Raw genomic sequence first — 27,859 nt, 5'->3', positions numbered from 1 at the left:
ATAATATTAAAAAATAAAAATGGGTTCAAAATACATATTCTATATGATCACATCTTTGTACACTCTCCAAAAAATAAAAAATAAAATAAAAAACATAAGCATTAAAAAATTTTGAAACAAAATTTTCAACAATAATGGGTAGAAGAAAACTGGAAGATACTTTGAATAAAAGCACTATATAAACTTTTGCCCCTCTTTGCATTCCTAATATGCTGTATGTAGATGACAGCATATAGTAAAAGAATATTTTTAAGGGTTACATCTTAGTTCCTAACTAACTAGAACATTCTTTTCAACTAACTTTCCAACTAATCAAAGTTTTACCTTAATTAGACTTACAAAATAGTTTTGAGATATACTTTTTCCAGAGTTTTATTCTTATTGTTCCATCCAACTATCTGTAAGATCATAAACATTCAGAAACTAACGCATTTGGCATTTGGTCAAATAGCAAAAGCTTGGATTTAGCCATTGAGTGTCACAAGGCCCAACATCAAAGGAATTTTCCAATGTTGCTCCCTGAATGCAGCCTGGCCCATGTCATTTGATCCTCAAAAATGCTGAGGGGTGAGCAGCAGGGGGGAGGGGGGGGATGGGGAGGGTGAGCGCCCGTGGCAGGGGAGTCAATGTATATGTTTCCATCAGCAGGAGAATAGGTGCGAGCCAAACCAGCGAGGGTGGCACATATCATAGCGAATTGTACATAAGGAAGGGGACACAATGAATAGAAACTCATTAATGTACAGAAATAGAGCAAAGCATCCAAAATAGGCATGCACATGGATATTTGCTTCTCTTACCCACTGGAAGTAACTTGTATTGGCCTCCTTTTGTGATAACAGAATATATCATCCTGTGTTTCTAGCAGGTCCTACAGGGCTTGCTACAGCTCACTTAGGAGCAGAGCACCACTCTCAGCACACAAAGGAGGCGTCCACCAGGGAAATGGAAGATTGTCTGTGTTGTGGTAACCCATAGAGGAAATGGACTTTGCAGGAAAGGAATAATATCTTTATGGCAGAAATTAAGTCCGTTTTTGAATTTCAAATAGAAGCATTTCCTCATATCTGAGTTCACTTAAAGAGCAAAAGACCAACCATCTACCACAATGGCAGGGAATTAAAAGCCCCTTGATGACTTATGTAATTACAGGTTAGAAGGTTCAAAATAAAAGGTGGTATTAAAATCTTCTAATACTTCACCACAAACACAAAACACACATTCCTTTTTTGTTTTTAAGGTATTTTATTTTATTTTATTTTATTTATTTTTTTATTTATTTTTTGAGACAGAGGAAAGGAGAGAAAGAGAGAAAGATCAGTGTGAGAGAGAAGCATTGATCACCTGCCTCCTGCACACCCCCTCTTGTGACTGAGCCCAAAACATGGGCATGTACCCTGACCAGGAATCAAACCTGCAACCTTTCCATGCACAGGACAACGCCCAATCAACTGAGCCATACCAGCCAGAGCACATACACATTCTTTATAGATAAGGAGACCATTCAGAGAGGTTAGGAATTTTTCTGATATCACACAGCCAGTAAATGCTTGAGTCAGGATTCAGTCCCAGGCCTCCTGGCTTTTTGCTCTTGCTTCTATACTACTCAAATGTCACAGGCCTTTTAAGCTACTAAACCTCCATCAGTACTGTTCATCAGACGTTCAAGAAGCAGTGTAGCATGATGTTGGACAGGTCAACTAATCTCTCTGAACCTCGCCATCATGCATCGAGCAAGATAAATAAACCCCGTAATGTGGTGGGCAGAATGAAATGAGATGATGCCCTGCTGTGCTGAGCAGCGGTCCTGGCACACCAAAGAAAATTCCAGGGACAATATCTCCCGTGACTATCATGCCACTTCCTTGATGGCAGGCCAAAATTCCTGAACTTTCAGCCTCAGGCTGGAAAGAAGAGTCTGATCCAAACACTTCATCCTTCTTCACAAAAGCTGCGTGGATGTCTCTGTCCTTCACTGTGCCCAATCAAATCCAATCTGGACCATTTAGTGCTTGGCACTATTTTTAACACTAATCTCATCAGTTTTTATTTTCATTTTCTAGTTACCCAAACAAACCATGTTTACAGGCTGATGGCTTTAAACCAAAGCTGCCAATAAAATAGACTTATCTTGAAAACACCAGGATTTTTCTGAATGAATGTAAATATAAACACAAATGGTTCAGGAAAATCTGATTGAAGTTTGGTCATTGACTTGGATGCCAGCTCAAGTCTAAACTGGCCCTGTACAGTTTTGGGGTATTAAAATCTATATGTGCTTAATATCTCAGCTACTCTGCCATCCATTCGGTTTGAATGTCCTTTATGGAATGAACTTGATCCTCCCCTCTTACTTTTGGTCTCTCTCCAGAGAAGCTAATGCGCTGGCATAGTTCTGCCATTTGTCAGCCAGAAGTCTGGTTACACATTTGCTCGTCAATCTAAGCCTAACCTATTCTCATATGAGCACTTGGGGTTTCATGTAAATCAACCAGACGTTCTGTCATTCACCGGCAATATCTCTCTATAGTATTCTACACCCATGTGCCTTCGTGAAATATTTCACTATGTTTGTGGAAGAACTATTCAAATGAATGTGCTTTTTCAGGAATGGTGACACCAGAATGTTATAAATCTGTTCATTACCACAACAAGGATAAATGGTATTTCTGCCAAAGACTTTTGATAGCCGGTACCGTAATGAATCTCAGCACTCTCTGAAATTAAAGGTCTGCCCCAAGAGGTAAGTGGTATAATGCATGACTAACAAAATGCAAACCCAAATTTCAGAGCTAAGCTTTCCTTGTCGATGTAATTGATCGTTTCCGACAGACACTGCCTTCGGAAGTTTCTAACGTTATTTCTACTCTCTCGGTATTATCGTCCAGGTGAGGCTGACCCCACTGTGTGTTAAAGGGCAGGTCCTTACTAACTTAGCATGTTTTATTGTGATTTTTCTTATATTTAAATTCACACACGCTTTAACAGTTGTACTTTAAATGTCTGCTATGGTTTACAGATACTATTTCATAGAATTATTACTAGTAGTTTTTATTGTCTGAAGTTTTACATATATCTTCTTTTTCCCCAATTGATCCCCTCATTAGTGAAATATTTTTAACATTTAGTTGGATCATCTCCGAGGAGGCTTTTTAAGATATTTGTTTCTGATGATAGTGATGAGTTGATTTTTTTTTTTTTTTTTTTTTTTTTTTTTTTTTTTTTTTTTTTTTTTTTTTTTTAGGTAGGTGATTTGACTGTAGCCTTTGATAGCTCTTTGGGCATTTTCAAGAGGGATAAAGCAAATAAGGAATTGGGAATTTAAACAAGAAAAACAAATATCAGTTCTCATGGACATGAGCATGAGATTGGGCCAGTTAACTTCAGAGCTTCTGGAATATAGAATGGTGTTCTAATGTAGAGCTCGCTAATTCATGAGAACTACAGAGAAAGTGGAGAGGGGAAGGCTTCCAATCTAACATTTCTTCAAACAGTACATTTTATTCTTGCAAGTGTCTGAAAATGCTTGGTATCGTTACTGTTCACTATGAGCCCCGGAAGTATGACCACAAGTGCTGTAAAACACACACACATACACACACACACACACACACACACAAATCTATAAAAGGTTACTGATCCAAATATTGTTTCATCTAAAATTAAAGATAGAGATGTATTGCATTGACTGTCAAAATGCCTAAAATGGACGGAATAGAGCTGCCTAAAATGGTCAGCGAGTAATGGTTTCAGATTCTGAACAGGCTCAGCATATCACAGTTAAAGTTGGTTGGTAGTAGGTTTCAGGCATCAAGTCACCTGGTCATAATATAAAGATTAGTGCCTACTTAGGGAAAATGCTGTGTCTTAATGAAAGGCAGAAATGCTTTTCTCCCTCCATTGCTGTTCTTTTTCCTCATCTGACTTACTCCCTCTAGTGTTTACTGAGTAAAGCACAGGAACCAAAGCTCAATTTACAAACAAAAACCATTATTACAATCCCTCGATATTTTCCCCAGTTACCATGTACTAAAACAAACTTAACACCAGATGTTTTGACATGAGTTCTAAGTGACTACAGTAAACTTTTATGTGAGAGTCTCAAAGTTAGATTTTCATATTCCAACTTCAGATCCCAAGAGGGGTCATTGGCTTCTACCCTGTTAGGGTTGGGTTCTTCCTCTGCCCTTGAACCCTTGCATTCTACAATACTTGCCTTGATTGCAATATGCAGCAGGGGCAAAGATTCTCTAATGACTAAAGCCTGCAAGCAGACAATTCTTTGACATGTCTCAAACGTATACTTTGGTTCTTCTAAGTTTCACAACAGATTCATGATATTTTACTCAAGAGAAAAGCGATTAATTTTTTAAATAGGTTTACAAAAACTCCTGGCTTATTTTCCACCACAGAAGTTCTTCGCCAAACCAGGAAGAGCAGCTTCTTGGGAAATGTATTGCTTATAGGAACTTCTCTATCGAGAAGAAAATATACTTCTAGAGTTGTCAGCTGCCATTCCTGCTACCTTGGAAACCGGCCACAGCTGAATGTAAGAGCTAACTATAGGCCAAGGTCATCTGGGGACCCAGGCAGCCAGCTCACAGGAATGGCACCCACACCTTGCCAGAGCACATGGGCCTGCCAGCCCGGCCAGCCCAGCCCAGAGAGCTATTTTCAGCTGGAGTTCCCACAAGAAGGCTCTGGGACTGTCCTTCATGCCGCTGGCATTCAGTGTTACATGAAACTATTCCCAATTATAATTTTCTCGGTACTCTTCTCTCCTTTACCACATCCTACCTTTTTGAGAGCCCTATAAGAGGTTCATAGATGTCAAATTATAATATTAAAACTGACCTTTTACTTAACAACACAAAGCCCACCCGTATACACAGCTCTACTACATCAAATTACTTCAATTAATACCTGAGCAGGAAAGTTCAGGCTTAGTTAACTTCCTTCCTCATCCACCAACCTCCAGTCTTTGCAACTTTGGTGAATTGGAGGCAGGGAGACTGGCTTGGAAGTTATGGCAGCATTCTTGGCAAAAGTGGATGAAATGTAATGACAGTGGACGTAGAAGAGGAGAGATGAACAGCAGGTCCTTAGGCATCTGAATGGACTCTTCTGAGGCTCCACAAGCAGCTTGCGCGTGCACAGACACACACACACACACACACACACACACACACACATACCACACACACCACACATTTTGAACTCTCCCATTAGGCTGTGAGACTCTTCATGTAGGAAATTTATATTATTGATTTTGTGTTCACCACATAAGCCATACTTAAATTAAAGCAGTGAATAAATTTCATCCTAGTAATTAATAAAAACAGAAATCTCATAAACAAAGCAGCCAGTTGCATCCAATAAAGTGTATTTTAATCCAAGTCCTGTTTTGACCTATGCCCTTCATCAAACAGAACCTGACTTACCAGATTCCAAGCTGGGTTGTTGCCTAAGAATCCATATCTATATTTCAGGAAAACTAATGCTTCTGCCAAGAGATGAACTAGAAAAGTCTTGAGGACCAGGAAATTCAGGTAAAGAAAAAGAGTCAGGAACAAGTACATGTGGGGCCAGGGCTTGCTGCCCAATAAGCAACAATAAGCAGAGTCCAATTCTGGAATACTTAGAACAAAAGGGGCTGTTAAAATTGAGACAGACACCATGCATGGCTCATATTCACTGTATATTGTATGCCTTTAGACTATCTCTTCTCTCAATTATATCCCTATACTCTCCGCTCATCCTTGCAAATTCCCAGTTTGAATCTAGGCTTTACTTAGAAAATTTGACTTCACACTCATTTACCAGCATGGTCCCTACATTGGCCTTTCCAGGTTAGATATTTCCTCTATGAAGTTTTCCCTTAAAACAAACACTTCTTTAAAAGGCTGCCGACGTTTAAATAAACTATGCTTGCCCTTGGTGACATTTGGGAGACAAAGTTCATGACGCACGCTCTTCTCTGGCATCTCCTTATCAAACCAAGTATCAACCCTGCTTAAGTTCTGCACAAAGCTCGGACACATGTGGATCACTCACCAGCTGAGAAAAATTGACTCCCAGAAAACTATTTTGACCATAAAACTCTTCTCAAGTCTGGCTAGCCTCCATATCTAAACTTCTCCTACTCTTCATCTATACAAACTCTCCTTTTTTTTTTTTCATTATCTTATTTGAAAAAGAAGTTGCTGAGTGTTTATGTGCTACACCTTGGATGGAGGCAGTGAACAAGACAAATGAAGTCCTTCCTCCCAAAACTGGGAGTCTAGCTGTTTTTCAGTTGTCCCTTGAATCTTACCAATATATAGGAATCTGTCTGTACTTGTCAAATATGCTTCCACCTGCTATTCCTCTGGATTCATATATTTCATATAAGTCTTCTTACCTATGTCTGGTGGTGTCCCTCCTCCAGCAGTCTGGGTTATGAACCAGCTAAAGGATCATACCTAAAGGAGCTGCATTGAGCCAATGCTAATCTTAAGGAGACTTCTGGGAGTATCTCCAAGGACTCTGTCATCCTATAATTTGTATCATTTGGGGGCTTTGGTAAACATAGAGAGGGCATGCTTACTCCTTGTGTGAACAGCATGAAGCTGGATGGGTAAGAAAGGTCTCCAACCAGAGGATGAAAATCACACCAAAACTGAGTGGCTTAAAACAACAAAGACTTATTATCTCATCATTTATATGGTTCATAAATTTAGAAGCAGCTTAGCTGGGTGTTTCTGGTTCAGGGACTCATATAGTTGCAGTTAGGATGTGGGTCAAGGCTGCAGTCATTCGAAGGCTTGACTGGGGCTGGTGGATCCACTTCCAACCAGGCTCACTCACAATGCTGTGGGCAGAAGGCTCGGTTCCTCACCGTGTGAGCCTATCAAGACATGGCAGCAACCTTTCTACAGAGAGAGAATAATCCGAGATAGAGAAGAAAGTAGCAGTATCTCTTATCACCTAGTCTCTACCTTTTTCTATTTGTTATAAACAAGTCACTAGGTCCAGTCTATAGTCAAAAGAGGATAATTAGGCTTCAACCCTTAAAGAGAGGAGTTTAAACCTTTTTGTGAACAAATTTTAATATAACCACTGAAGCTGCTTGAAAATTGGAGCTGTGTCCTCAATCCAGGATGTGAAAGATCTAAATTTGCAGCAGTCTTTGTCAAATTACAGCCGGGAGGGTAGGGAGATCTGGGGGAGATAAAAGATCAACCGAAGGATTTGTATACATGCATATAAGTACAACCAATGGACACAAAACTCTGAGGAGGGAAGGTATGTATGGGGGGGGCAATGTTAAAATATGTACACAGATAATAATTTAATAAAATAAAATAAAAAAAGAAGCTACAGTGGTACTGGGAGAGAGGTAAAAAGTATCTAATACTTGCCTCTCTTCTTTTGGGAAGTTCTGACCTTACATTCAAAGTCTTTTTAAAAAATAGACTTTCAACCAGTGTGCTACGGCAAGCACACTTGTGGGCTGCACAAATTTTAAAAGCATTAAATATCTGACCATTTAGTCATGGTCACTGACCTCTTTTCCCTTAGATTATCAAATTAAAAAATAACAGCTAACACAACAATAGCCATCCAGTGGGAATAAATCTAAATCATATACTTATTTTTTGTCAGAATAGCAAAAAGTATATTTTTTAGTGTGCTAAAGAATTTTAGTATTAGTTTATATGTGCCGTGAAATGAAAAGCTTGATAACTGCTAGAGTAGTGTATAGTCTCCTTCCATTGGGTAATTTATAAATATCATCTACCACTCAACTATCTCCTGAAGGACTTTGGTAAATAGAAAGTACTATACAGCTCAGGCGTTCACTCATCAAATATTAATAATTTCTTTATTATCCATTTTTCTTTTGCTTTGCCTTTTGACAGATGATTATCTACTACTTTGGTTATATTATAGCTTGTATTGGAATGTTTGGGTTAAGCAGTTTCCAATAGTTCATGGACTTGGTACTACTTAGCACTGGGTTCAATTTATGTAGATTGTTAGGGCAAGTGCTTTCAATTAACTTGTTATTTTAGTAGTTAAGATGGTCAGGATCTGACTAGCATGCAATCCTGGGGGAGAGGGGTCTCTGTCACTAAATATAGTAATCAGTGAAGCATCACTACAAGAAGTGGATTTTGAACTTTTGGGCCAGGTTACTTTTATACCAAATTTCACTCTACAACGAGTTGTTCTAATGTGACTACTGTATATGAATTGGAGAGCTTATAAAATACAGAATGTATCTATGCTTTACAAACAAAGAGAACCTGTTTTTCTCTGCATTATTTTCTTAATATCTATTTACTTAATGTGTGATTTAACATACATTAATCATAAAAAACTCTTTTTAGTGGAAAAAAAGTATCAGACAAAATGCTTCATGACTCAATAAATCAGACTTTTATTTAAAAAATAATAATAATAAAAAATAAAAATAAAAAAATAAATTTGCAGCAGTCTGAATAAAAATTCTTAGGAGTTTCAGTCAACAGAGTTCAATGTGTGCCTGCTCCCAAAGTCAACATGATCCTATGCTACATGAAGAACCAGGTATCATCTGGGTTGAGGAAGTGAGTCATGTCTGTTTTTCTGTCAGGGTCAGACCACAGTAGAGAGCTTTATTCAGATAGGAACACCACATGGAGGGACACACTGGGGCCTATGTAGAGGACAGCAAATAGGGTGGTTAAGAAATTTGAGATGATGTCCCATAAAAGATTATTGAAAGGAAAAGAGACATTTAGGTCAAGAAGATTTAGGGATGCTGTGGCCAATATCTTCAAGAATGTGAAGGATATTCACTTACAGAGGTAGACTTGTTCTGCTTTTCTTGTGCTGCATCCAGAACCAATGGGTTGAAGTCACAGGGGAAACACTTGGGATCAATGTAAAGAAAACAGTTCTAAGAGTCAGAGCTGACCTCATATGAAAGCAGCTGACTTCAAAGGAAACTCTTATTATCAAGGCCTCTGTCAGAGGGCTGACTTAGGGTGTAAGAGGAAGGAACTGGTATGATAGCTTTGTACAGAGTTTCTGTGATTTCATTTCACACACACTTTTTCCATGTAGCTGCATAGTCACCAGTGAAGGAAATTGATAGCATTGGGCAGAATCTAGTCTTTAGTTCTATTGGCCAGAATGGCATGATCATTTACTAGTTCACACTTCTGTGGTTAGAGATTTGGGCTGGGCTCAGCTGGTCGGTTTTTCTCCAGGTCTCATTTGGGTCAGATGGTTGGTCTAGGATGAGCCTCAATCCCATGTTTGCAGATAAATAGGTTGGCTGCTGGGTTTTGGGGCTTTTTTTCATGGTATTCTCATGGACTGAATGCAGCAGGAGTTGGTATACCTCAACATGCCAGTGCTTTTCAAGTCTCTACTTTTATCAAGTTTGTTAATATCGCAAGGGTCAAAACAAGTTACATAGTCAAACCCAGAGTCAAAGAGTAAAGAAATAGACTTCTCGATGGAGAGAATGGCAAAGACCAATACACAAGGAAAGAAGTTATTTATGGCCATTTTGCAAACTACCACAGAGACCTTTTCAAAGTTACCTGAATTACACCTGACTGTCACTTTGAAGATCCCTCCAGCATTGCTCTGCATAATTTTGACCAGACCACAATGAGAATATCCTCTTTTGATGGTGAGCCCAATGATGACACAAAGCAATCACTGGCCAGCTGCCATGTGCAAATTGCTCAGACTATCTCTGTGTGAAGACAAAGGGGCAAACAAAAGGGGGAAACAAAAGCACAAGACAAACTTAAAGATAACTAAGGGACAGAAATGGCAACCAACTCCATGGCATGTTTGGGCAAGGATAGTATTTTAGGAGAATTCAAAAATATATTCTGGGCCCCCATTTTCACTCAGCAATAAGGCAACATGGCAATCAGTAAGCAGCTTCTCCCTGTGATACCCACAAGCTCTCTTACTGGACAGTCCCCACCACTTCCTTGTCCCACTTGCACTGTCTCTTAGCGCTGCACCCCGCTGTCAGTTGCTATTTGAGTCAGCACTTAACCCTAATGTTGTCTATTTGAAGAGTTTAAGATACCCTTGTCTTTATTAAAAATGTGAAAACTGAAAATAGACCAGCAAGGCTATGATTTTGAAGGAGAGAATATTCCTGTGTATTAAATATACATCAGGTCATTGAATAACACCATTTCCTTCTGTTAAAATGTTAATGAAATGCTGTAGCTACTTAACTCTTGATTATGTTAACGAAAAAACCATTGAAACCTGTAAAGAATTTTTGTGAGTTTATTTGAGCCAAACTGTCCAAATATGCCAGGAACCAGAACCTCAATGGATTGAGATAATGCTCTGAAGAACGGTGGGTTTCATTTCTCTATTTATACATTGCAATCAAAGGAGGGACATAGGTGGGTTACATGAAATTCATTGGTGATGGAGTAAGGAGGCCGGAGAAAGCAAGACAATGGGAAACCCCTAGGATTGGATAAAAAGCAAAATGATGGATTCGAACTTAGGTGAGTGCAGGAACAATTAACATGATAAGGAAGGTATTTGAGGTATCTGTCCTGTCCGCCCACCACATTCGGTTATGCCCCAGGGGCTCCAGAAAAAGGGAAGTTACAAGTTACCCAGATATCTCCTAGATATGTTATCTTAGAGGCAAAAAAGGCAAATGGGCTCAGTAAAGACCCAAGTTGATCTTTGTCTGCGAAAATATCGGCCTTGGAAATTACTACCCACTATAACCTGTTTGTACTTAAAATATTTAATTTTTCAAACCATCTTTTGTGGATATTTTAGGTCTCTAAATTTGCAAGACTGCCACGCAGGCCTCCCCTGAGCTTGTCAGGTTAGCATGTGGCTCTTTTCCTTCACAATTATATCAATTAGCCTATATTAAAATTGGCTTCATTGTATATTGTTTTGCCAAATTCCACGAACCTATTGATGACATTGAGGACTTCCTGTACAAGGAAAATGCATCATTGTAAAAAAAAAAATGTACCCCAAAATGCTGTTACAAAATGGCTTTATTTATTCACTCATTTCATTCATGTTGCTCACCTGGTCTGTGCAGCCATTTGAGTTTTCCACTCCTGATGTACAAATACCTCATTTTTCAAACTAAGGCTCCACTTCTCTCTGCACCCTTTGCTTTGTGAAAAAATGGGGTGGGGAGAGTTGTCAACAAATATTTGATTGATTATTATATAGCCTGGGTCAAGTGTCTGGAAGAGAATAAATATGAGGGAAAGAGACCTCCTTCCTCATTTAGTTAATATTTTGCCAAACCCAAAGGGTTGATTCACATCTAATCATTGTATTTTAAGCAGGGACAGCTGGAGCTCACTGCTTGCATCCTGCCCAGTCTTTATTCCTTCAATAAAGGCAGGAAACAGAAGGGCTCCACACACAGCAGTCACAAAACCTCATCAAAGACAAACCGCTGACATGGGAACCTAACCAGAAAAGGCTTTCAGGCCCAGCGCTGGCTTTTGGGAGCCACATGCAGGCACACACCAAGTAGCATAGTAAGCAGCCTTCTTCCTTTTTCCTTTGGGGGAGGGGGCGGGGGAACACGGCTACCTCCGTTTTCTAACGAATGACCTATTTCAATGAAATAAGAACGGGAGGGCAATCATGCAGTCAGTCAGTCCGTTATATGCCAAGTCATAGCGATGTTAGTATTTCATGCCAGTAATTCTGTCTAACAGAAAGTCATCTGGCTTTTTTCCATTCCTTTTAGCAAGATTGCAGCTGTAAATCAGCAGAGCGCTCTGGCGGCTGCTTCAGGTTGCTTGTCGGGAGCTTCTAGGGGGAAGAATCTTCAGAATAATTTAGAATATGAGTCTGAGAGGGAAGGTCAATTTGCTCTTTAGAATCCGAGCACTGTGCCAGACTGGGCTTTGAAGGGATGTTCTAAATGTCGGCCTCAGAATTTGAATTAAAGTATCTAAAAACGCAATAATTCATTCTTTGACCCCCATGAGACCTAGTTCCGATTTCCGGCTCTGACCTCTGACCACCCTCTAAACTGGGGAGACCACGTTAATAATAGTCCATTTTGGATTGGTAAAATCCCTTTTTACTCGTAAGATCAGTTTTATTTGTAGCTCTGAGAGGAAAATAGGGAGGTTGTTGTTATGACCGGAAGGACAATATGGACAAAAGCTGGATTTGCAGGTCCTGGTCCTATTTTTATTTATTTATTTATTTATTTATTTATTTATTTATTTTTACTAACTTCTCCTTATTATACCCACCTTTCAGCCTTGAACCATTTTTTTTTTATTCTGCTTTTATAAGTTTGACTTTTTTTTTTTTTTTTTTTTTTTTTTTTTTTTTAAGATTCCACATGTAACTGATACCATGCAGTATTTATTTTTCTCTGTCTGGCTTATTTCACTTAGCATAATGCCCTCAAGTCTCATCCATGTTGTTGCCAATAGCAGGATGTCCTTTTCTCATGGCTAAATAATATTCCTTTGTGTGGATATATATACTGGATCTTGTTTACCATCCATTCTTCAACAGAGCTGTAGGTATTTTCCACATTTTGGCTATTGTGAATAATGCTGCAAATGAACATGGGGGTGCATATATCTCCTCAATATCCTGTTTTTATTTTCTTTGGCTAAGTACCCAGAAGTGGGATTTCTGGATCATATAGTAGTTCTATTTTTAAGTATGTTTGGTCCCATCTATTAATGACAGTGTGACCTTAGGCAAGTACCTTGATCTCCTTGGGCCTTTCCTTCTTCATCTCTAAAATTAAGAGACAAGGTTATTCAGAGGGAAAAATGAGAAAGAATTTTGTAAAGTGATAAGAAGGTTAAGTTAGAAACAGTGGTACAGGGAGATAGATGGCCAAAGTGACTCAACGAGCAACTGCACAATCAGACTACAACCTGTGTTTCATGACTCAGCACTTAGCCCAGCACCAGCTGGCTTGTGAACTGAAAGCATGCCCATTTTCCTCTGAGGTCAGCACCTCAGAGCTAGGACTGTATTGATATGAGATACAAATTAAGGAGACTGTGAAAGGTAGGATCTATCCCCTTCCCAGGGCTCTGATCTATCTACACTGCAACCCCTGCCAGATTTATTTAACCCTCAGCAAGTCACAGGCACAAGCAGGACTCAGTTGGCCTTCTTTGGTGGAAAGAATCTAGTGCAGGAACCTATTATAGCCCCCTTGCTGGAAAGCATGAGTGAGAAAGACACGACTTTGGAAACAATCCATAGGGATGGCAGCAATCCGTAGCTGTGGACTTTGCTACAGTCCTTGCCTAAGCTCTCTGCTCTGTCCCTGGCCCTGCATCCTCAGCAGATGTGCCTCTTCCTTCGGTGCCTATGAATGCATCCTCTCAGTAGGTCACTGTTGAATTACAGCAAGGACACCTCGCTCCCCAACCATGATTTCTGCTGCACAGTATCTCTGAAGACCCCTCCTACTCTGTGGACTTAAAGAGGAAGAACAGAGACTGGATAAAACCCCACACTCCTCCTCCCTTAAAAGCATCATTTTTTTGGACAGCCCCATGCTAGCTTCTTCTATAAGAAGTCATTGGGAAAGAAAGGAACACCTTAAATAATATTAACTCTGATCGCACTGCTTTAATTATTAACATTTGGCAGCCAAAGACAACAATGGTACTTCAGATACTTGGAAACAGCTCACACCCCAACCTTCATAAGATGTTTGAGCAATCATTTTGGATGGAAAAACTCACTCTTCACACATACCAGCAAACACTCCAGAGTGTAATGACCGATTCATTCATTCTGCAAATATTTATTGAACTGGCACTGTTGTAGGTGCAGGGAATATACCAACAAACAGACAAGAATCCCTGTTCCTCTGAAGGTTAGATTCTAGTGGGAGGTAGAAGAGGCAAATATTTAAAAATAAACATAATAAATAAGGAAGGTATGAGAAAATATAGTAGGGTAAGAGGAATGGGGTAGGGGTGGTGTCTCATTTTAGATGGTATAGTCAATGTCAGCCTCATTAAGAACATGACATTTTAGCAAAGTCCTGAAGGAAAAGAAGAAAGGATCCAAATGGATATCTGAAAAGTGGTGCTCTAGACAGAACAGCCAGTGCAAAGGTCCTGAGGTAGGAACATACCTAGAGTGCTTCTGAAACATCCAGGAAGCCAATGCATCTGGAATGCAGTGGTGAGGAGGAAAATAGAGGAAATGAGGTCATAGAAGAAACAGTGTCCTGATGGGTAGGGTCCTGTAGGCTAATATATAAACTGCTTTCCGTTGGCACATTGGTTCTCAACCTTTCTAATGCCGCGACCCTTTAATACAGTTCCTCATGTTGTGGTCACCCCCAAAAATAAAATTATTTTTTGTTGCTACTTCATAACTGTAATTTTGCTACTATTATGAATTGTAATGTAAATATCTGTGTTTTCTGATGGTCTCTTATGAGACCCTGCTAGCAATTCTCTATGACCCACAGGTTTAGAACTGCTGCTGTAGAGCCTAGGACCATTGGAAAACACAGATATTTACATTATGGCCTCCAGTATGCTTCCCTCCTACCACTCCAAAGTCACATCACCTTCCACGCCAGCACCACATGGAGACGAACAGAGAAAGGGAAGAATCTCCCCTTTCCCGCTATTTGCAGGCCTCCCCATAACTCTGATTCCACCTAGCAAGATCCATTAGAGCTAATTAACAACCCTCCTTTCAGAAGGTGTCTCTTCACAATGATTAATTCTGGGGCAGAGACAGAAAGCTCATTCCATTACGGTTCTTTAAAAAAAAAAAAATATTATTATTCAGGCTTCTACTACTGGCATGAACGGCGGGTGAATTTCTGAAGTCATGTTACTTAGCTGTCACAACTAGTAACAGAAAAATTCAATTTATAAAGAATTAGGAGAGGCAGGAGAAGCCTGCTCTTCGGTTTAGAACAAAGGAGATCAATCCTGACACAGTGGCAGCATGACATTCGTGGACTTTGAAGATTCCAGGCCTCCTCTTCATTAATTAGAGAGAATCAAGAGTTCTGGTGGTTAATTATTTGCAGAAATTGTGCTCGGCAAAAGCAGCTGCCAGCTCACTCCAGCCCCCTCCAGCTGCAGCTCTGCATGATAATTAAATGGTGTGTCAGTCCTGAGCTCGATATGGGTTGGCAAACAAACACTCAAATGGCCACTGCCACCCACCACCCCTTGGGTTTAGGCGGGATCATGAGAATTCCTTGCTCAGGGACCCCATGGATTACTCTGGATAGGTAAGACTTTAAAAATCCACATCAAGAAACATAAGGTCAAAGTCACCTACAATCTACCCTTACACAGTATAAGTTGGGAGGGGTTGAGAGTATTTCGCGAAGGTACAGTCAGTATTCTTGTGTTGTTGCTGCTGTTATTGTCATCACAGGGTTAAGTAATCAGTTCTCTTAAAAACAACTTTTTTTAAATTTTAAAATATTTTTATTTTTTCAGAGAGTAAGGGACAGGGAAAGAGAGACAGAAACATCAATGATGAGAGAATCACTGATTGGCTGCCCCCTGCATGCCCCACACCCTGGGCATGTGCTTCAACCAGGAATTGAACCAGGTTCTCCTGATTTATAGGTCGACACTCAACCACTGAGCTATGCCAGCTGGGCTTTAAACTTTTTAATGGCAAAAGTAATACACGTCCTTTGTATCAATTTTAAGCCTTGGAGAAAAGTAAAAAATTAGGGCTCCTCTGTGCCCCCTTCCAATCTCCCTCCTGAGAGAACCATGAGAGGTCTGAGCCTTTGCCTGCAGACTGCAGCTGCCTTCAGACTGTAGTCATCAAACACATCTCTGACCAGCCGGAACCTGATGTCTCAGCATGACAGCTTAGCGTCCCTGCTGTTGCTTCAGTACCCATGAGGTCTTCTGCTCCCTGTTTCTCTGGGTAGCAGATTCAACATAGGGCGTCTTGCCATTACCCTGGACTTAATGGCAGGGCTGGCGTGAGAACACAGGATGACACTGATACCTAATTGTATAATCTTCACGTTTGCATGCAGGAGACCAGAGGTAACTCCGAAAACCATGTCCCCTGGTTAGCAGTGTGTCTGCAACTAACCACGTTAAACCCCCTCCTTTAACTTGGCAAAAGATGTTAGAAAGGAGACAAACATGTCCAATATGAAAGCGGTCAGGGCTGTTTTAGTAAACAGGAGCTGTGGTCAGTTCACGTCTAGCAGGGACAGGGGAGCAGGACCCTTGTCTTTCAGAAATATCAATGTTGCCCAAGTGAGCCCAGGGCCTCATTTTCCACGGGTAAGGCAGCAGGCAGTCCCATCTTTGACCTGCCCTCCCAGGCATCTATTTCTTGCGGGATTTATCCAGATGACTCCAGATCTAAAGCTGAGGGTAACTGATTGACATTCAGGAAGAGCTGTGGGCAGCGGGATAAGAATGGCTGCCTGGCCCAGCTTTCCCCAAATACCCACATTACCTTGGATGTTTAGACATATGCTGGCATTAAGACCCTTTGGCCATTTCACAGTCCATGTATTTAAGGCACTTGAAACTCTCTCTACAGTGCAGCTAAGGTTGTAATATTAGCCTGGCTGACATCAGATCTCTCTCCGGTTACCAAGGTCATTCTGACCATTTGGAGGTTACCCAACTCCTAAACAGTAGTAAGCAAGTTTTGTCCACATCTTGACAATGGGATGTTTTTTACACCCATTTGTAATTATCTGTCTACCAGACTATCTCCCCAATAAAGAGTACCATCTCCTTGAGGCAGTTAAAATGTTTAGTATCTTTATGCTGCCAGCACCTGGCTGGGACTGGGAACAGGTCTTAGGCTAACTCTGCCTTAGTGGGCTTTTATTATGTAATATTGGTTTGTTTAGTGGCAGGTGTGTGTGTGTGTGTGTGTGTGTGTGTGTGTTGTTTGTGTGTGTGTGTGTTGTTTGTGTGTGTGTTGTTTGTTTCTATTAACATAATCTGATAGTATGTGATGGTTAGTTTTATGTCATGTGCAGTACCCAATTATTTAATCAAACAGTAGGTGTTTCTGTGAAGATATTTTGATGATGTGATTGTTTATCATCCAATTAGTTGAAGGCCTTAAGATAAAAGCTGAGGTTTTCTGGAGAAGAAGAAATTATGACTTAAGACTGCAGCATCAACTCCTGCCTGTTTCCAGGCTGTCAGCCAACCGTATGGATTTGCCAGCCCCACAGTTGTATGAGTCAATCCCTTTTTTAAAAAAAATCTTTATATAGTCTTCTATTTGTTTTGCTTCTCTGGTGAACCCACACTGATATATTTAAATCCATATAAAACACACCATTCATTCATTTGGTTAACTCAACATATGTATTTATATATTTAAAGATTTTTTATTGAATTTTAGAGAAAAAAGAAGCGGGGGGGGGGGAGAGAGAGAAAGAGAAAGAGAGAGAGAGGGAGAGAGAGAGAAGAGAGAGAAACACTGATATGAGAGAGAGGGGGGGGGGAGAGAGAAAAGAGAGAAACACTGATATGAGAGAAGAACATCCATCTGCTTTACCCTGCATGACCCCACCAGGGAATCAAACTTGCAACCCAGGCGAATTGAACAAGCAACTAACTCCTCAGTGCAATGGATGCTGCCCAGCAAACTGAGCCACACTAGCCAGGGTTCAACAAATATTTTTTGAGTGTCTACCACGTGCCAGGCTTTGTGCTAGTGCTAGAAATAATGATAGGAGGAGGCAGTTCCTGTTCTCAAAGAGTGGGTCAATTTAAGGCAAGTCCAGAGCAGTGAATCTGCAGGAACTAATAGACTCAGACGGTGAGTCACCTGCAGCTGCCTTGGTTGGAGAATGAACAGCCAGGACTGGTACAGAGCCAAGAGGGAATAAAACGCATTTGCTCAGGTGTCCAGGACACCCAGGCTTCTTGGTGCCAAAAAAAAAAAAAAAAAAAAAAAAAAAAGACACAAAGCTTCAGGGAGAGAAAGACAAGGTGGCATAGTTCCCGCCCCTCCCCCTCAACTCCTTTACAAGCAACCCTGAGAGTGAAAAAAACTTCCCTCCTGGCAGGCACCAGTTCCCAAGAATTCCCCTTCCAAATATGATGGGATGACCTCATTATGACCTCACTTCCTTTCCAAGAGCCCTGGGCATTTATTAGCCCAGAAGCTTCGGGAAGGGCTGCCTTGAGCTCTGTCATTGCACCTTGAATAGTTTCGCCCAGAAGACTGGTTGACGCGAAGAGCAGTAAGAGCCTTGGCTCCTTGCAGTCTCTGAAAGTGGCAACTTTTCAATTAAATTGTAAATGAATATGTTTTCCTGATGTTTGTAAGTCTTTATTGAAAATATGTAAGTAAACAACGCCATTGTCTGTGCCTACAACCCCTTCCCAAGATGAGCCTTTTCCCTCAGCCTCTGGTAAGAATAGCTGCAAAAGAGTAGTCATGTGGAAGCCAACAAGTGTTTGGGAGAGTGCTCAAAAATGGGCCCCAGCACCATTTTTGAGCAGCGTCACCTATGGAAAGGCCCCATGAATCACTCGCTAATTGGGTGGTTGGAGATATTGATCATAATTCCTGATTCATAAGGTTACTGAGAACTTTTTATTTCCTCTTAATCCTCACCCGAGGATATTTTTCTATTGATCTTTAGATAGAGAGGAAGGGAGGAGGAGAGAAACATTGATGTGAGAGAGACACATCGATTGATTGCCTCCTGCAAGCACCCAGACCAGGTACCCTTCAGTCCACTGGCCGACGCTCTATCCAGTGAGCCAAACGGCTAGGGCAGGTAGCCATCCTACACACCTGGCCCAGACACCTTCCTAATACAAAGAGTTCTGGGTGTCCCACAGGTTCTTTAAATGATGTCCACAAAGAGCTTAGTGCACAGTGGGCGCAAAATGAGTACTGGTTTTCTGCTCTTAGAAAACCAGAGTCATAGAGAGGCCCATGTAATATGCATCACTAGAGAGAGTGGCTAGGAGCAGACTCCTAAACAGGTACCTGGGCTTGAATGACTTACCACTCAATAGCTGTGTGAGTGAATTTAGAAGGTCTCTTAACTTCTCTGTGTCTTGTTTCCCCACCTAATGGGACTGAGGGTAATAGCGCTTTTCTCATAGGAGTTTTTGTGAGGATTAAGAGAATCGTAAAGCAGGTACGTAAGGAACATATACATATGTTAGCTATTATTATATTATATCATTATGCCTCTGATCGTTATTTTATTTATGCATAGGCATGAGTTGCAATGTCATCCTTAGTTCATTCCTTACTTTGCTATACAAATGTTCTTTCACACCTATATCGTCTATAATAACACTGTACAATTATGTTATGTGAAATTATAATTTTTGAGGGTGCTTTGTGGGGGAAAACAGTAATAAATACCTATTACATACCAGACTAAATGCTTGGGTATAGAATAGTGACAAAACAAAGCTCCAGTTTTCATAGAGTTTATAATCCTCGTATAGTAATAGTAAACAAATAAACATATAATACAATGTCAGGTAACAATAGCGCTATAAAGCAAAATAAATTCGGGTTGGAAAATAGAGAGTAAATTGGGTGCAATTTTAGTTGGGGTGGCCAGGGTGGCTACAAGGAGAGACACTTGAGCAGGACTGAGTGAATTCCTGAATGAAGTGAAGGGGTCAGCCAGGCAAATATGCAGAAGAATTGCATTCCTAGCAGAAGGAACAGTCAGCACAAGAGGCTGAGCTGGTAGTATACTTGGAGGGCTCTGGAGCAAGTCCCAGGAGTGGGCTGTGTGAGGGGGACAGAGGAGGGAAAGAAGTCAGAGAGGCCATGAGGGGCGAGACTGTGCCAAGCCTAAGGGCCACTGTAAAAACTGCATTTTATTCGAGATGTAATGGGAGCTTGGGCTTTATTTCAGAGGCAAAGGGGTGTTGAAGATTTTGGAGCAAGAATGTGACAGAGTTTTAGGTCAGTAGTGTTGCGATTTTGGGAGCACAAATGAAGTCTTACATAGAAGTATCATCCTTAATTCTGATAAACAAGGGATGCTCTGGCTGAAGTGGGAATAGGAGTTTAGAGCCCCAACCATTGCCTCCTTCTCTTACCTTCCCCAGGAACCTGTGGGACCCCCAGAACTTCTAGTACTAGGAAGGTGTCTGGGCCATGTGTGTAGGATGGCTACAAGCTACAGACATTGAAAGCAGGACAAGAGCTCAATCAAGGCTTTCCCTCAACCCAGAGGGGAAATACTGGGGTCTTAGGCTGTGATAAAGGAGGGGTGCAAAAGGGGCAGAATTGATTAAACAAATCTAGTCTGTTCTGCTTATCCTTATGAGTTAGTGCATGCCTATGTTGTGAACAACCACTGAGAAATAAGAATATGCCTTGTAATGTGCCAAAGAGATGACCATGTTTGAGATTTGGGGGGTGGTCTTTTCTGATGTGTAGTTTGTATAGAGATGAAGAAAGCTGAAGAGTAATTTCTTCCTGATGGGAGAATATTATCAGGAGGTTGGAATAGATTTTCTTTCCACTCTCCACAAAAGGCCAGCATTAAACGTTACCTCTTGGGCTTCATAACCACCATCTCTCCTCACTCTGCCAGCCTCTTTAGTCTCCGGCATTTTCCTTGACTGCATTGCAAGTGTTCCTGCCTCAGGCCCTTTGCACCTGTTGTTCCTTCTGCCACATGGCTGATTCTTTACTGCCTTCAAGTCTTCACTCAAATGCTACCAAAAGGAGAGATTCTATAGCTACTCTACTTGCTCCCCTCCTTGCTATTCTCTTTTCTTCTTAGCACTGTTTGCTAAGAAGACAATTAGACATTTGCCTCTCTCATTTTTTCTTGAGTCCTTCCTTCTCTTGACTTTCTCATTTCCTCTTCCCCTGTCCTCTCTCTTTAACAGTTAATGCCTCTCTCATTTCTTTCTTGAGTACTATGGTCTTTGTAAATTTTTATCCCATCTTTCCATTATTATTATTGTTGTTGTTGTTGTTGTTATTATTATTATTGCTTAAAACAGAAAAAGAGACATGGACAGAGAGCCATCACAGCCACCTGTTCGGCCAGTTGCTATTTGGAAGGATGTGGTCTCTTGCCTGGATTTCTATACACAGAGGGAAAACTTTTCCATGCCATTCAGGGATATCAAGAATTGTGCTAAATTCAATATTCTATTCAATATTGTTTTTTTTGTGTGTTGTTTTTTTAAAATAATTAATGTTATAAATAATCTTTATGACTCAGCATATAGGATCAATATAAATATGAAGGTTTATATCTATATTTGTTTGTTCACAGAATATCTAAAGCAATGTGATAATGTACTGAGTTTAATGGGGTTCAATTCTTGCCAGGAAGGATAGCTAAACATGGCTTCAGTCCTCACTGCTTCAGATCTAACAGACAGAAACCTAAATGGGACACCTGGCCCTGTCGGTATCTAGGTGAGTCACAGTGTCAGTCCCCAGGATTCCATTTCCTCAGCTTTAACATATGGACAGTAAATCTGTCCTTCCAATCTCATTAGACTATAGACTGGAATGAATAGCACAGTAGAAATGCAATTGCTCTTAAGACTTAAAAGCCCTGGAAGCTATGTATTATAAATTATCAAAGAGTTAACCCCAGTCATCTCTGCATTCTTATTATAACCTGGATGACTTGGAAAAGTTCGGTCCTCTTGTCTCACCCAGGAAAGTCCCAGGTTTTAAGAAAGAAGGGTTGAAATTACTCAGAATCTCATATTTGTTTTGGAACTATTAGCAATAAGCAGGAAGTTTAGTCTTAAGTGCTATAAAATGTATTTGCACAATGAGAGCCAGAAAGAGCAAAGGCTGTGTGGAATGAGTGCTAGACTTTATACCTGCATTTGTTTCTCCTAAGTTGGGCCATTTGCCCTTTAGAACTGAGGGTTCACACATTTAGAGTATGTCCCAGATGGGAATCTTTCCATGTCAACTGCTGAGTGAGGAACCTCCTCCCCCTGGGGCCTGACTCAGGTGTCTAGAATGTATACTTGCTCATAAATAACACGAGTATTCAGCACTGTGATTATTTTTCTCCACCTGGGTTGTTTGGGGATTTCATTTCACTGTGGGGTAGAATAAATGCTATGATGAGTGAGAGAGATTCACAAAGGATACCTACCATTTGTTCCATTCCCCTTGCCAGTCAGAGGCTAGTACGGACACAGCATCTTTTGTTCTATGGTTCACTTGTATGCCTGGTAGAGTGTTTCAGTTTAAGATCCTTTCTCAAAAGCAAACTGTCTGCTGTTTTAAGGGATCAGTGGACAGAGAGTCAGAGACCTCACACTCTTGCCCTGAACAAGTGACAATGTGACTCTGGGTGAACCACTTAGGCAGTCTGGACCTCAGTATCTCATCTATAAAGGGAAAGACTCTTCCAACTCTACAAATGTCAAGAGACAAAGCCAATGTTATAAGCGCTATCTGTCTTACCACATCAGGTGGACCTTATATATAGGTAAATAAAGAGGTTAAAAAAAACCCAAAAAAACAAACTGAGGCCAAATGGACCAAATAGAGCCCTAAGGCAGATTTGTTTTATAAAGAATAGTTTACTGATTCTTTGAGAGAGAGGAAAAGAGAAGGAGAAAGAGAGAGAAACATTGATGCATAAATCTTTTTGTTATCTCATGCATGCCCCCTATCAGGAATGTAGCCTGAAGCCTGAGCCACATTGACCAAGGCACTAAAATAGGTTTTATAGGCCCTTTATAATGCTTATTAAAAGTTTTTATTTCATTGCAAATCTTCAAAAACTGAGAGACATCACATAAGAATCTAGATTTATGACTGCTTTTTAAAAATCAAAAGATCTGGCCACACTAGGCCCAAATCCAATATGGCAACAATTAGCTAGACCTGGATGGTGGCTGATTCCTTTGGATCAGGAATATGCTCTTTGATTTGGCACAGTTCCCGCCACTCTCTGTTGCCACCCACCAACACCTGGTCTACCTTATGGTACCCTCTCCTGACCCCTGTTAAGTAATTAAAATTGTGATCCTTACCCTGACTGGTTTGGCTCAGTGTATTGAGCATCGGCCTGTGGACTGAAGGGTCTCAGGTTCAATTCCGGTCAAGGGCATGTATCTTGGTTGTGGGCACATCCCCAGTAGGGATGTTCAGGAGGCAGCTGATCAGTGTTTCTCTCTCACCGATGTTTCTAACTCTCTAATCTGTCTCCCTTCCTTTCTGTAAAATATCAATAAAATATATTTTTTAAAAATAAATAAAATAAAATTATGGTCCTTGCCCTAGTATCTCTTCCCACCCCAGGGCATGAACCTTCACTTCCAGTACCTTTTCTAAAAGTAGATGTTTTGCTGAGAGAGATCATTAACACCCTGGTGTGACATAACTGAGCAGATCATGGCTTATCAGGAGAATCTGAGAGTCCTGGAGAGGAGATAGGAAGGAGGAGAGGAAGGGCAAAGGGTCAGATAGAGCTTCTCTGTGCCATAGAAATATATTGTAAGCCACAAATGCGAGCTATACATTCAATTGGAAAATTTTTAGTAGCCATATTAGAAAGAAGTAATGAGAACTAGATGAAATATTTAATTGAACATACTAAAAATATTTTCTTTATTAAAATATATTTCTATTTATTTCAGAGAGGAAGGCAGAGGGAGAGATAGAAACATCAATGATGAGAGAGAGTCATTGACTGCCTTGTGTATTGATGCCCCCCCACTGGAGATCGAGCCCACAACCTGGTAATGTGTCCTTGACCAGAATTGAACACAGGATCCTTCAGTCTGCAGGCTCCATCCACTGAGCCAAACCAGCTAGGGCAACTCAAAATGTTTTCATTGCATCAGGTAATTAATTGAAATTATCAATGAGCTATTTTACATATTTTTCCACTAAGTTTCTGAAATCCAGCATGTATTTTATACTTGCAAACACTTCTCTGTTCAGATACCACATTTCAAGTGCTCAACAGCCACAGGTAGCGGCTGCCATAGGGGACAGCACAGAGGTAGAGAATTGCCTTTCCAGTGTTACCTAGAGCTCTTGCCAGATACCTAATGAGATTCAGAAAGGAACCACAATCATTGAGGCCTCACTAAGCACTATATGAAAAACAATTATAATTTGTTTTCTTTTAGTGTGTGTGTCTCACTAACGAAGACAGCTAGAGCAGAAGTTAAATACCCTTGAAATGGTCCTTCAATGGGCATCTCAACTATGTCTCCTACTATTGCATGTCCCTAGATTTAGTATATTTTAGCTTTATTTCTAAAGTTTTCTCATCTTTAAAACTGGTAATGGTTGTATTTACCTTAAGAGATTAGTGCAAAATTCATAAAATGCTTCACAAAATTAACTAACTATGATTTTAAGAAAAAATAGCTGTCTTTTATTGAATATTAGCCTCTGCACTACGTATTTTGCATGTGTTATCTTAATCTGTATAATACACCCATCTAATGGTATTATTATGAAGATTTTAAAAGGAAGGTACCAAAGCTTATAGAAGTTCAATATCTGTGCAAAGTCACACAGGTAGCAAGTGGCAGAGCCAACCACAGCTTTGAAACTATGTTGGACTATATTCGTTGCATTATTCTAGTTGAGAGTGAGAGCAAGGGAATGAGAGAATGAATCTTATCTTTCACTTTCTGAGACACTTGAGTGTTTTATTTTTTTATTTTTTTTAAATATATATATATTTTATTGATTTTTGTACAGAAAGGAAGGGAGAGAGATATAGAGTTAGAAACATCAATGAGAGAGAGTCATTGATCAGCTGCCTCTTGCACACCCCCCATTGGGGATATGCCCGCAACCAAGGTACATGCCCTTGACCGGAATCGAACTCGGGAACCTTCAGTCCCCAAGCCGACGCTCTATCCATTGAGCCAAACCGGTCTCGGCACACTTGAGTGTTTTAAAGACGAAGAAATTGGAGCTTTATAATTATGTCCAGGATCCCACACATGGCAAATTAATGACCCTGGTAATTTTAGAAGTGGACAATCTCTGGAGATGTTTTTCTGGTTTTAAGCCAATTGAACCCTCTGAGCTGAAGGAATTTCCTGATTATTGAGATTATTTTTTTAATTCCAAAAATGAAGAGCTAATCCCTTTGAGGTCAGGTCTCAACGCAGGAAATGAATGTAGAGGACTGTTAGGAAAATCTGCTGCCATTGGGTGGTTTCTGCCCCTTCTCTGCTCAGATGACTTCAATACGTACCAGTCCATCCTAATTCTTTTTACTTCCTGAGAAGCAACTTTAATGAGATGATTTGTTATCAACTTGTCTAGCTCCAGCCTGACTTTTGCCAATATAGATAAGAAAGGTGATTTGTTACCAAGTTCCTTCACAATTGCACATGGACTCAGTATGAGCTGAGGCATTATTGCCTCTGAAAGGATATACGGTACTAGTAGTTTCTATCATAGCAAGTGACACGATTTGTGTCAGGCTACATTTTTATCAAAGTGTCCCCACCAAACCTTTTCACCAGGTAGGCCCCTCTATGGGCATGCACACCCTAATCCTTCCCAAGGATTTTTTTTTTCCTTACATGTGCTGTTCCCACTGCCTGGTGTGCCTTGTCCCTCTGTCTCTCCCATCCAAAGCATACTTGCCCTACAAGGATTATCAGCTGAGGTCAGGAATCAGATGACTTCGGTTGCACTATTTCTACATCTTTGACTTCCAAGCACATATTGTCTGTGCCTCTCATTTTAGCCCACCTCACATTCCACCTTGTTTTGTCCTGAAACTATTGTAGTTCGTGTGTTTGTTTTCACTCAATGAGATAAAGGTTCCTTGGAGACAGCGCCCTGGCATTTACAGTGTTCTACACTTCAGCGGTACTTAAGATATTTCATTTACTAACGTCTTGAATGTACTTATTCTGTCTAAAGGAGCTGGGTTTAAAATAGGTATGTAATATCTGTTGAACTAAATAAACCTTAGATTTGAAAATTGTACAGAGTAGTTCTCCAGAGGCAACAAAGCTCTGCCATTATTTCAAGGTTCTTAATTGTCTCATTCCCCTTTCCTCTGTCACATCTCTATAGACCTCAAATGTGAGTGACTAACTCCTGCTGTACTTCCATTTTCACATCTGTTTAAGAGCACTTTGATAATGCTACTCCCCACTTACAATATGTATTATTAATATCCTCAAGCAAAAGACTGAATTATCTTGCGAAGTGTATAATCAGAGTAACATGGAAAGCAATAAAATTAGTATGGATATAATAAAACTTTGCTCCAGGTGAAATTGAAAAACTAATTGAAAACGATGACTCAACCATCTGCATTTTTCCTGGTTTAACAAAGCAGCACAAAATGTACTATAGCCATGGAGAAACTCTTCATGCCCTTCAGGTAATGAGTAACTGTGTGTGACTAAGAATTAGAAGAAGGGCTCAGACCTTCGGGAAAACGTCCCTGTAACCAGCTAGTGCTGGATACTCCCAGTCTGGAAAGGATGATCATGTCATAGACTTGAGTGACATTAGTGCTTTTATTTGTCAATAAGAACCTGTAAGGAGCCAGAGCCGGTTTGGCTCAATGGATAGAGCGTCGGCTTGGGGACTGAAAGGTCCCGGGTTCGATTCCGGTCAAGGGCATGTACCTTGGTTGCGGGCATATCCCCAGTAGGGGGTGTGCAAGAGGCAGCTGATCGATGACTCTCTCTCATCGATGTTTCTAACTCTCTATCTCTCTCCCTTCCTCTCTGTACAAAATCAATAAAATATATTTAAAAAAAAAAAAGAACCTGTAAGGAGTAGTTATTGTCTTTAATTAAAGAACAAGGACAGTGATAAAATCCAGGGATCTGTAAATCCCCTGAGCTCCCAAAGGCCCTTAGGTCACACATTTACCCTTGTTGCAAGGTGTGTTTGTGCAGTCAGCAAACACCAGGGCAGAGTGGATTTGGCAATGCAGACTGTTCCTTTGGGGTCTGTGTTTTCAGGTCCTTGGAGAACAGACTGGGCAGGCAGGCAGTCTTCATGAGAACAGGCACTCAGGTTTACCTTTAAGTAAAACAAATTAAATTCCAATGTGAAGACTGTTATCAGAAATCGCCAAGACCAGCCCAGCTCCTGAACTCTTACCTCCCACAGCCAGGGATACTTCATTGGGTAAACATGCTGGCCACTTTCATGCACTCTACCTGCCCTGGCTTATTTTAAGGTTATTTGACTTTCTAAGCCATGCAATTGGCTCGGGTTTGCTTTCAAATCTTTTATTTGTGTGTGTTTTCATCTGAAACCAGTCGATTCCACTAGCAGGTTTTCCCTATGTTTCTCCAGTACCTGCACATGTCAGGGGAGTGGGTGCTTGTTGCCCCTTTCCCTGCTTGTAGAAAAGACATTTTGACAACTAACTAGTTGAGCTTCCCACATCCTGAGCTGGTGAGGGGCTTTTGGTTTCTTCCGTTGCCAGTCTGTAAAGCCTTCTGGCACCCATCACTTCCTCATTTTCCACATGCAATCTATCAGCAAGTCCCCTCAGCTCTGCTTCCGAAGACCACCAATCTGTCTCTGAGTCTCTGCTCTCACAGTCACCTGATCACCATCCTCTCCCGTCCGTCCTACCGCATCAGGCTTTTGCCTGACCTTCCTGCTGCCTCTCTCGCTCCACTAGAGTCGGCTCCTCCCACAGCAGCCTAAGCTATCTTTTTAGACGTAAATCAGATTATGTGGCTCCCCTGCTTCAAACTCTAATTGCTTCCAAGTATGCTTAAAGCAAAGCACTAATGCCTCTCCTGCCTTGCACAGCCCTCTGTCGTGTGGGCCTTCTCTTGCCCATGGACTGAGCTCTCTGGCACCACCTCCCCATCCCTAGGAGACCTACGCTCTTTCCATCATCCCAGCTCATGGACCTCGCCCCACT

General features: G+C 40.8%; 1 protein-coding gene across 3 annotated transcripts in view; it reads left to right on the top strand.

Annotated features, from left to right (window-relative positions):
- The first annotated feature begins 2,371 nt into the window (after positions 1-2,371).
- Positions 2,372-27,859, top strand: part of ITGB6 (integrin subunit beta 6) — a 122,798-nt gene continuing 97,310 nt past the window's right edge. For 2 of the 3 annotated variants that reach the window (XM_084891518.1, XM_084891517.1), the window contains exon 1: positions 2,372-2,743. The gene's annotated coding sequence lies outside the window, so the exon portion shown is untranslated. Of the gene's footprint in view, positions 2,744-5,489; positions 5,550-27,859 lie in introns of all 3 variants that reach the window. The other variant, XM_084891519.1, reaches the window with a different exon arrangement.

Source organism: Pipistrellus hanaki (assembly GCF_964339955.1).
Source record: "Pipistrellus hanaki genome assembly, chromosome: 8".
Classification (NCBI taxonomy): Eukaryota; Metazoa; Chordata; class Mammalia; order Chiroptera; family Vespertilionidae; genus Pipistrellus; species Pipistrellus hanaki.
This window is presented reverse-complemented; position numbering and strand designations above follow the sequence as displayed.